We start from the raw sequence: 12,169 nt of genomic DNA, 5'->3' as shown, positions 1-12,169 counted from the left end.
CATATATATTGCTATTTCTTTCACTCTAGTCAAGTGAAAGTCATCATTGATGTTGGCTTTAACTGTGTTAATCTGTCTGTTCCCCTTAGAACTTCCTTTTTTATATCTATTTAGTGAGATATTTATTGACATTATTGGAAGTAAATGTGTTTTATAGCCATGATTTGATGGCCCAAACTGTAGACGGCAAAGGATGTGGAAAAGGTATAACTCTGATGATGTTTTACTTAACCTGCAGATTCATGCTGCATTTTGTACAGATGAAATTAGAAGGAGTCCTCCAACCCCTCAAGACGAGATGAGGGAAGGAATGAGCTACTTTTATGAAACAATCTGGAAAGGTGTGCCTAAGTTTTTGAGGCGAGTTGACACAGCTCTGAAGAACAATGGAATAAATGAACGTGTGCCATATAATGCCCCTGTTATTCAATTCTCTTCTTGGATGGGAGGGGATCGTGATGGTATCTTTCTTTTCCTCAGGCAATTAATTAATATGCATATTCATTTGATTTTGCTTACCAAACCTTTCCTCATAAAGTAATGTTCACATCATTGAATTTCCTTGCCTTTTATTTTTCTATGTATTCATGTGGCATAAATTCTAAGATATCTGTTTACCTGGCCCTTGATTCTTCTTCAATGGACTCTCACCATCACTCTCTTCTGCATGCCATTTGAAGCGTTGCTTGTAATCTTGCACTATACAGTTCTTTGCTTCCTTACAATATGCCCCATGTTTGTTGCAGGAAATCCCAGAGTAACCCCAGAAGTTACTAGAGATGTTTGCTTACTGGCTAGAATGATGGCTGTTAACTTGTACTTCTCTCAGATAGAAGGTCTTATGTCTGAGGTATAATATAGGCTGGTTAATACCTTCAATTTTTCCTGTGTAGCATCAAGGCCATTGCTCTTATTGCACAACTTGCTTAGTTCTAACTCCTTTTTCTGTTTGGCAGTTGTCAATGTGGCGCTGCAATGACGAGCTCCATGTTTGTGCTGATAAACTCTATAGTTTGTCAAAGAGGGATGCAAAACGTTATATTGGTTAGTAGCTCTGATATTATGTTTTTATCTGAAGGATGCTTCTAACTTTTGTTGGCTTTATAACAGCATAATATGTAATTGCTTTTACTTAACATGTCATAAACTAGTTGACTACTGAAACTGAACAAGATCTCAAAATTGAAAATACCAATTCCAAACCAAAGATGAACCTTTTTATAGTTGATGTTGGTTAAATTATTATTATCAGATATTTGGTACTTGTTGAATATTTTGATAACTAGTTCTTATTGGCCTTGAATGTCATAGTGATTGATGCTTGATTGATGCAGAGTTTTCAAAACAGATTCCTCCTAACGAGCCATATAGTGTTATTCTTTGTGATGTGAGAGACAGACTGTATAATACTCGTGAACACGCTTGTCAAATATTAGTTAATGGGACCTCTGACATCCCTGAGGAGACAACCTTCACAAATGTTGAGCAGGTAATGTTAAGAAATACAATATATGCTTCTCTCTCTCTCTCTTTACTTCAGAGCTTATTTTTTTCTTGTACGCTTCTAATACATTGGTCATTTACTATTAGAAATTGTAGCAACATGCTAAATATTTACCATTGGGGTTCAACAAACAATAGAACTTCTAGCAACGTAATGACTTCATTCCTTAATATATCGTTAGCTAACTAGCTGTAATAGAAACTCGGACTTGAGATAAGATGCTAGCTGCCTAACACCTGACTTTGTTCAGATTACCTCAAACCTACAGCTTTGCAAAGGAAATACCTAATGCGAGGCATGATATAATAATTTCCAGTAACCAACTTGCCTTTGTATTGTAATAGCAGCTTACATCAATGGTCTTTTGCCACCATCCCCCTCCCCTAACCATTCTTCTTGTTTTCATTATAGTTCCTGGAGCCTCTCGAACTCTGCTATAGATCACTCTGTGCATGTGGTGACCGATTAGTAGCTGATGGAAGCCTCCTTGATTTCTTACGGCAAGTTTCAACTTTTGGACTTTCACTTGTGAGGCTTGACATTCGTCAAGAATCAGAAAGGCACACTGATGTTATGGACGCAATTACAAAGCACTTGGGTATTGGTTCTTATCGAGAATGGTCTGAGGAACGCCGGCAGGAATGGCTCTTGTCTGAGCTCAGTGGAAAGCGTCCTCTATTTGGCCCTGATCTTCCTAAAACTGAAGAAATTTCTAATGTGTTAGAAACCTTCCGTGTCATTTCGGAACTTCCACCAGACAATTTTGGTGCCTACATCATCTCAATGGCAACATCTCCATCTGATGTGCTTGCTGTAGAGCTTTTACAGCGTGAGTGTCATGTAAAAAAGCCACTAAGGGTTGTCCCCTTGTTTGAAAAGCTTGCTGATCTTGAGGCTGCTCCTGCTGCATTAGCTCGTCTGTTCTCTATAGATTGGTACAGAAACCGTATAAATGGGAAGCAAGAAGTCATGATAGGATACTCAGACTCGGGAAAGGATGCTGGCCGCCTTTCTGCAGCTTGGGCACTGTACAAGGCACAAGAAGAGCTCATAAAGGTTGCAAAGGAGTTTGGCATTAAGCTTACAATGTTCCATGGCAGAGGAGGGTCTGTTGGAAGAGGAGGAGGTCCCTCTCATCGTGCAATACTATCTCAGCCACCAGAGACCGTTCATGGCTCACTTCGTGTAACGGTTCAAGGTGAAGTGATTGAACAGTCGTTTGGGGAAGAACACTTGTGCTTCAGAACACTTGAGCGTTTCACTGCCGCAACGTTAGAGCATGGAATGCTTCCTCCTGTGTCCCCAAAACCAGAATGGCGAGCTCTCATGAATGAGATGCAGTTATTGCAACAAAGGAGTACCGGTCCGTTGTTTTCCACGAACCCCGTTTTGTTGAATACTTCCGGCGCGTAAGTGCCATTCACTTTCTATCTCTTATCAGCCTAAGAATGAAAGATACTCTTGAAAATCTCTCATTAATAAAGTTTATGTCAGAATCTTATTTTTGGGTCTGAGCTGCTGCCTATAATGGCTTAATAATTAACTATCTCTTTTCTTCCCATACTATTTTCAAAATATTTTTTATCGCAAAATTTCTTTACTTTCTCTTCCCCTTCATTTTTTTTCTTTTTCATTCACCAAGGCTCTTGCAACGTCTTTCCTCACTAATTCTCGTTGCTACTGCAGGCAACACCTGAGTTGGAGTATGGACGTATGAACATTGGCAGCCGACCCTTGAAAAGAAAGCCAAGTGGAGGCATTGAATCACTTCGGGCTATTCCTTGGATCTTTGCTTGGACCCAAACAAGGTTTCACCTGCCAGTGTGGCTTGGCTTTGGGTCAGCATTTAAGCATGTGATTGAGAAGGACCCCAAGAATCTCCAAATGCTTCGAGATATGTATAATCAATGGCCTTTCTTCAGAGTCACTCTTGCTTTGATTGAGATGGTGTTCGCCAAAGGAGACCCAGAAATTACTGATTTTCATGACAAACTCCTAGTGTCGAAAGAACTACTGCCTCTTGGAGAGCGCTTAAGGTTTAAATATGAAGAAACCGAAAGCCTTCTTCTCCAGGTAAACTTATCTTACGGTACTAACTTGCCTTTTAGTGTTCTTGTATACTTCGCTGCTGCTGTTGCTTAAATTCCTTAAATTCTGTAGTTCAGCTGCTATTGTATCATATGACTTTCAAAGAGATGTGTCTTAGTTATCCAATTGTTTCACGTTGAAGCATATAATTTACCTTCTCTATATCCATATGATGCTTAACGTTGCTTCCTTTTCTATCATGCATGTTGGTTGTTGGGCACGAGGACGTTCTTGAAGGTGACCCATCCTTAATGCAAAGACTCCGACTTCGCCTTAAATTAATCACAGCTCTCAATGTTTTTCAAGCCTACACTATGAGTCGAATCCGCGATCCAGACCATCATGTGAAACTAAGGCCGCATTTGTCGAAGGAGTACATGGAATCAAGCAAGCCAATAGCGGAGTTTGTAAATCGTAACCCAACAAGCGAGTATGCTCTTGATCTGGAGGACACTCTTATTTTGACCATGAAGGGTATTGCTGCTGGCATGCAAAACACTGGTTAAACATTTCCTAAGATGTTTTCCCTTTTATTTTTATTTTGTGACAATTTTTTTTTGAAAAATAACAATAAACTCTCTTTAAATTATATAAAATGAATATTTTAATCCCTCAAAATGCCATAATTCTCTTGAAATTTTTAAAATTTTTTTGTTATTAAGAAATTAATATAAATAATATATTGTCCTTAATTTAAATATCAATTATCATTTATAAATTTCGTTTTAACATTCATAACTTTTTTTTTAAATTATAAAATTTAATAGTAATTCATAAATTTGCATTTGAAATCTTAATATTTCTCAAATGTTGTAAAAATCAATTATCATTCATGAGTTTTTTTCTAAGATTTATAATTTTTTTTAAATTACAAAAATTCAACAATAATTCACGAGTTTGAATTCAGGACAATTTGACTATTTATATTAATTTTTTAATAACAAAAAAGTCTTTAAAAATTTTAAAAAAATTGTAATATTTTAAGAGATTAAAATGTTATTTATACAGTTTAAAAAAATTTATATTTTTGTATTCTATGATCGATGTCCAGTGGAGATATGGATATTATAGTGATTATATAAACTTGGGTTTTTTTTGCCCAAAAAATAAAAACTTGGGGTTTTGGTTTGCGCCAAAATGGTCTTAACCCCTCGACTTCTCTGACTCTTTATTTGGTTGTTTTGTTGTTTCATAGCTTCGTGCCCTCGTAATTAAAGAATTAATGTGTCTTCAGTCTCCGAAGTTATAGAGTTTTTCTAATTAGCATCCTTGAGTTGGAGTGAAAAATGTGGTTCATTGACACCCATTTGATACGTTTGATGAAACAATTGAGTGTTATATGGTACAACAGATTTATAATATATCACACAGAATCCGTTATCATTATCTAGTGCCCAACTAACAATCCTGTTATAGATTATGCATTTATTTTGACAATAAATACAAAAATTTAAAAGGCTAAATCCTTTAACTTTATTTAATGTTGCATTTTGATATCTTAATTTTATAAAATATAAAGTATTTTTTTAGTTCTTTAATTCTAACATCATTTGTTTTATCAACAAAAAATTCATATATTAAACTTTTAAATATTAATAAAATATTTTTAAATATTGACATATTAAGTTTAATTTTTTAAAATAATCATAATTGACACAAAATATAATCATATGAAACTAAGGTTGTTAGGATTAAAGGATTTAAAAGATACTTTATTAAATTACTGGACCAAATTAAAATTTATATAAAGTTAGAAGACAAATTATACTTTAACTAATTTAAAATTAAAGCTAAGTTCCCTTGGTCGAGATAGTAATTTTGCCTTGATATTCAAATCAAGTGAAAAAAAAAAACATTTAAACGGAGGGCTATAGTAAAGCATATACGGTAAAAAAAATTACTTTATTTACAACAATTGTATACATTTATTATGTTAATATCATTATGCTGGGATTAGTACATTGCATTTGAATTAGGAAACAACCCTCACATGGACAATGAGATGGACAATTTTTTGAAGAAGAAACATAAAAATTTGGAAGAATGTTGCAATCTTTTAAACGTATTACCAAGTGTAATTTAAAGCGAGTTTAAAGTGCATAGAATGGATTCATGCACCACAGTAGCGGTGAGCGTATTGTATCTTGCGTGCTATAGATAACAAATATTCAATGTAGCCACTCCAATCAAACGTATAAGGCTTGAGATTCTCTCTCTCCTTCTATTCATCCCACCGACTACAAATCTATACTCCAATTTGAACTTATTCCCCATAACAAATTAGTAATCCTCCTTATTTTTGGAAAACTACAAAGGCCCCAAGTAATATTATGACTAATTAATATATTGTCAGAATTAGTTGCCACTAAATAAGGCATCCATTGTGTATCATGAGTCTCTTCATTATATGTAATTATCCTATCTTTACTAGCCGTACCCCAATGATTAGGTAAAATGTGAACATATTTGTTCTAAAATATTACACCTGATGCTTTGCTACTAAAGGAAGAACTCAAAAACTTGTACTTTGTCCATTCATTATTGCCCTTGTGTAGCAAATACAACTTCATATTCAAGGGTAATCTCCCAAGCCTTGCAATAGCAATCATGCAGTCTAGAAAGGCCAGAGGAGTTGAGAATGATGTTGCAAACATTGATCTCCCATAGAATTTTAATTTAGATTGAAAAGGCTCAATCTATGTTTAGAAAACAGGTTGAAGAAGAGACACTTGTTTTAGTAAGGAAAAATTACATATTAATTCCATAGAGCAAACTTATTCACAAAATAAGTCCAATGAAATTCGAAACTATAGCCAAATTCCTCAAAACTTGAGTGCAATTTGGAATTAGACTACAAAGATAATAATATCCATATTAAACATACGTTATATTAATTAAATAATTAATTTACAACTATAATTTTAACTTTTTATAACTATAACTTTATATATCCAATATTAAACAATCATGTATTGCTAACAAAATTTAACATTAATTTTATAATTAATTTATCAATAATTTATAACTATAACTTCAACTTATAACTGTAACTTCACATATTCGATAGTTAAACTAATCAGTTTAATTATTAGATATAGGGAAAACATAATCTTTGGCCCTTATAGTTTCATCAAATTTTTCTTTTACTCCCTATAATTAGTGTTTTCAGTCCCTATAGGGACTAAAACCACTAAAAAATAAAAATTATAGAGACCTAAAAAATAAAAGTCACCCAATCTCTCTGAAATTATAAGAATTAAAAACACTGAAAAAAAACTATAAGGACTAAAAACAAAACTCAATGAAACTATAAGGATTAAAAATTATATTTTTTCTTAGATATATAAGATTACAGTTATAAAAAGTTAAAGTTATAGTTATAAATTATTTAACTAGTGTAATGTATATATGTTTAATAGGGGCATTATTATTTGTTTACACTAATGTCAAATTACATTCACGTCCCAAGGGACCTAACTATACTTTTTAAATTTTATAGGACTTATTTATAAGTAAGTCTGCTCCATGGGACCTAGAGCTGGTAACTCGAGTAGGTTAGACTTGTTCGGCCTAACATAAAAATTATTTTGAATTTAAAAGAATGAAATAAAAAATGAAAACTTATCAACTTTGTACCTAAGTAACTCTATTACTGTTTTGTTGTATTATATGTAACTTATTCATGAATGTTTCCGTCACTTATAAATTAATGTCTTAATTGTTTAAATATTTCTCTTATTATGGTCATATATAAATATTTTATATATTTTAATTAAATTATATTATTTTAATTATGATCAAATTGATCTAAATTCAATTACCATTCAACCATTAACTTAAAATTATTGCTTCAATTAGTTCAAAGTTTTCAATAACTTTTAAGTAAATTGTAATTTTGATTTTAAGAAAATGAAAAAAAATAGTCATCATTATATTATATAAAAAAATTTATTTAATTATAAGTAAAATACTTTTTTGTAGAATTATTTTTTATTTAACTTATATTATTTAACTCCTACATATAATGGATATTTACTTTATTTATTCTTAATTTTTAATTAAGTATGACGTGAACGATAACTACATAATTATCTAAAAATATTATTCTATTTATTATATTTATCTAGGAGTAGAGATGAGAATTTGTACTTGCGCAAATTTTATTTTTAAAATTATTTTAAATTTAATTTTTAAATTTAAAATTAATTATCTTATTTTATAAAAAATATAAAATATATTTTTTGGATGCTCAAACATTGCATAGGACTAAAAAATTTTTAAAAAAAGTAGGTCTTAAAATATAAAAATAAATATTAAAGTATATTTTAATATTATTTTGAGATATTTTATTGATTAAAAATAATAAAAATATAAAAATATAAATATTTTTTTAAAAAATAACTATAGCCATGGACTCAATAGGGGTGAAAATAGGTTAAGTCAAGTTAAGTTTTGGCCAAATAGGTCTGAACATGTGTGGTAAATCAAACGTCTGAGCCTGATTTGAAGCTTGTATAAAGCTTTTTTTATGATTTAGACATAAGCCTATGTAAAACCTGGCTTAATCTAAAAACATATTTAAAAGCCCACTTAAAGAGTAAGCCTTTTAAATAGGCTCACATTTTAATTTTAAATATCTCAAATACACTTTGGGATATTATAATATACAATATATAACCAGATTTATTAATTATAATATATAATAATTGCAACTACAATAGAATATAACAACAAAGTAACAACATTAAGATTAATATATAAGTGCGACATGATTGAAAATATAACTAAAAATAAAAAAGAATTGATTAATTAAAAATTAAATGGTAAAACTAATATACTTGTGATATATTATATTATATATAGATTGACTTGTTGGACTCGTAAACTAAGCCTCGCCTGTTTAATTAAATAAGCTTAATTAAAAGCCTAAGTTTGACCTAAGCCTATTTAATAATTAAAACAAGTTAAGCATAAAATAGGCTAGACTGTAGGCCTCTATTAAAGGCCTAGCTTATTATTACCTTTAGTACTTAAATACATAGTATTTTAATATAAAATGACAAAAAATTTAAAAAATTAATTAATATTTATTACATTTTATGTATTTTTTAAAAACATTATTTTTTTATTTGGCTATCCGGGCCAAACCCGAACTTGATCAAGCTTGGCTTAAATTTTTTTAGGTTTATTATGAGTGTGAGATTGTATGTTTTGCCATCAAACACAGTGCAAATAATAAGCTTTGTGCTCTCAACTTTTATTATTATAATCAATTAAATTTTTAACTTTCAAACTGCATATTATATCAATTATTGTGACTCTGACAAGTGCGTAATACAAGCTTCTAGGTCACAAATAAAATCTAACTCTGATATCACTTTTTATAACCAAAATGAAGATCCAATGCATCTTAAATAGTGGTATGCTTGTTTTATAATTTTTTAAAAAAATTAAAGCAAAACATGATTCTAATACCACTTTATAAAAAGTGAAAGCGAGCAACTAAAAATGAGAGAAAAAGCAAACATGCTAAAATAATGAAAGAATACTATATTTTAATTTAAAATTTTGAGAATTCTAACTATTTTTGTTGTGAGTTATTAAGTTTTTCATATTAAAACTCTATAAATATAAAATTTTGGCTTTTATCAACTTAATTTTTGAGTTTTAAACAGTGGAGCATACTAATTTTGAGGAATTTAATATCTATGCAATATAGGCATCTAAGTTTCAGATAAAATATAACTCTGATATCACTTGTTAGAAAAGAAAAATAAAGCATGAAAATGAAGAAGTAAGCAAATAAACAAAGAATCTCGCATTGGTAATGAATATATAATCTTGAGTATGCTATAGATAAAAATTCTTTAACACAACCACTAATAATCAAAAGGTCAAACACATCAAGACGTGAGAATCTCATTTATGTTCATCTTTATCAATTATAAATTTATATTCTAATTTGTATTTATCCTCTACAATTAATTGGTAACCCTACTTGTCTCTAAAAATATATTCAATCTCTAACCTAATCTTATAGCTAATTAATCTATTGTGAGAATTAGTTGTTGCCAAATAACAAGCCTAATGTGTATCATAAATCTCTTTATTATATCTAATTATCTCATCTTTACCACTTACACTCGAGTGACTAAGCAAAATATGAATAGAATTATTCTAAAATATTACACTTGATGCTTAACTAGAAGAGAAATGATTCAAAAACTTTTACATTATTCATTCATTATTGTCCTTATATAGCAATTATAGCTTCATGTTTAAGGGTGATGTCCAAAGTCTTGCAATGCCAAACGTGGAGCCTGGAGAGGCTAAAGGAGTTGAGAATGATGTTATCAACTTTAATTATCTCGAAATTAGATTAAAAAAGAGACAATTACTTTAATAATTATAATGTAAAAGTCATTCATGATATGAAACAAAGAAAATTTAATACTTAATTTTTTTAAGTGTGAAATTGTATATTTTTCATAAAAAATACCACAAATAACAAATCTCATGCTTTTATTTCTTGTTATCATAGTTAGTCAACTTTTTAAGTTTTAAATTATGTAAAACATTAATTTTTAGAATTTTGATGTGTGTGCAATACATCCTTCTAGGTTTCAAATAAAATTTAGCTTTGCTAGCACTTATTAAAATCAAAATAAGTCATTTATGTATCTCAAACAATGATATGTCTATCTTATAATTTTTTTAAAAAAATTAAGTCAAAATATGATCCTAATACCACTTTGTTAAGAAGTGTAAGTAGATTAATAAAAAAGAGAGAAGAAAATAATTATGCTAGAATGATGAAAAAATCTTACATTCTAACTTGAAGCCTTAAGACTTCTAATAATTTTTTAAAAATCATTCAGCTTTTTATATCAAAGATGTCATAAATACCAAATCTTAGCTTCTTTCAATTTAGTTCTTTTAATTTTAAATAATATAGTGCATCAAGTTTGGGAATTCTGACATGTGCAATACAGGCACATATGTCTCAAATAAAACTTAACTCTAATATCACTTATTAAAAATAAAAAGTGAAGTACAAGAAATGAGGAAGTAAAAAAATAGGCAAAGAATCTCACATTAACAATAAGCATATGGTCTCCAACATACTGTAGATAAAAATTATTCAACCCAACCACAAATAATCAAATGATCAAACATATCAGAACTTGAAAATGTCACTTATCTTATATTTATTTTATCAACTATAAATCTATACTTTAATTTACATTCATCCTCCACAACTAATTGATAATTCTTCTTGTCTTTGAAAAACTGTTCAGTTCCTCCTGATCGAATCTTATAACTAATTAATCTATTATGAGAATTAATGGCCCATTTTTATCAATTGTCCCCATCAATCAAGTAAAATGTGAACAAACTTATTCTAAAATATTACATTTAATTTATCCATTCATTATTATCCTTACATAGCAAATACAATTTCACATTTAAGGGTGATCTCTCAGGCCTTATAATGGTAACCTTGCGGTCTAGGGAGGTTGGAGGAGTCTAGAATGGTGTTGTTAGCATTGATCTCTCATGAAATTTGAATTTGGGCTCTCAGTTTGTGTCATCATGGTCAACTAATTTTTTGAGTTTTAAATGTTGTGACACCAATTTTTGTAACTATAACATGCGCACAATATAAGCTTTCTAGATCCCATACAAAATATAATTTTGATATCACTTGTTAAAAATGAGGAAGTAAACAAATACGTGAATGGTAATAGTTGAATGACATGTCTTAATGCAAAACCTCAAAACTAAAGTTTTAAGGTCATTTTACTTTAGTATTTATTAGTTATTAAATTTTATTTTATTTAATGTAAAACTTCCTTCGTCAACTCAAATTCTTTTATACATGTACATTCTAACAATTTGATCTACACATTTAAAAGAAGTGCATTAAAATGAGTCAAATAATCATTTTTTGGACATCAATATCTCAATTCTTTATCTATATATTTTCAATTTTTACCTTAACTTTTTAAGTGTATTGATCAAATTTTAATAATTTAAATTAATATTTTAAAAAAATAATAATTAAGATGTCAAAAGTTAAACGTAAATAATTGAATTCAATTAAAGGAATTGAAAAATTATAAAAGAAAAAAATAAATTAAGAAGCCATTTAATTTTTCATGTTATGATTATAATTTTTGGGTTAAAGAACAAATTTACTTTTAAACTATAGATATGCAAATGTTTGGGATCATAAACTCGTTTACGATGTAAGCTTCCCCTCTAACATTTGAAAATTGACTAGAAAATTATACAAAATAATTTCAAAAATTTTTAAAAATGACCAAAATGATTATAAATAAATACAATATAAGAAAATTAACATAGATTAATTTCAATGAGTTACAAATAAATAAAAAGTGATAAATGTATAAAGATTAGATTTTAAAAATATAAGGTATTTTTAATTTTTTAAGGTGTAATCATTGCTTTTTTTTAAAAGTGCCTCTATTGATAATAACTTTATATTTATTATAGAGTGTTTAATAGATATAAATATAAAAATATAGGGTTAGTTTAAAAGTAGGTAACTACTTT

General features: G+C 29.4%; 1 pseudogene; it reads left to right on the top strand.

The window, feature by feature from the left end:
* Nucleotides 1-90: 90 nt before the first annotated feature.
* On the top strand, nucleotides 91-4,098 carry LOC129313035 (phosphoenolpyruvate carboxylase-like; annotated as a pseudogene).
* The last annotated feature ends 8,071 nt before the right edge of the window (nucleotides 4,099-12,169 follow it).

Source organism: Prosopis cineraria, unplaced genomic scaffold, assembly GCF_029017545.1.
Source record: "Prosopis cineraria cultivar Desert tree isolate PC_DT_omini unplaced genomic scaffold, ASM2901754v1 PC6, whole genome shotgun sequence".
Lineage (NCBI taxonomy): Eukaryota > Viridiplantae > Streptophyta > Magnoliopsida > Fabales > Fabaceae > Prosopis > Prosopis cineraria.
Note: the sequence above shows the minus strand (reverse complement) of the source record. Positions and strands in the feature narration are given on the sequence as shown.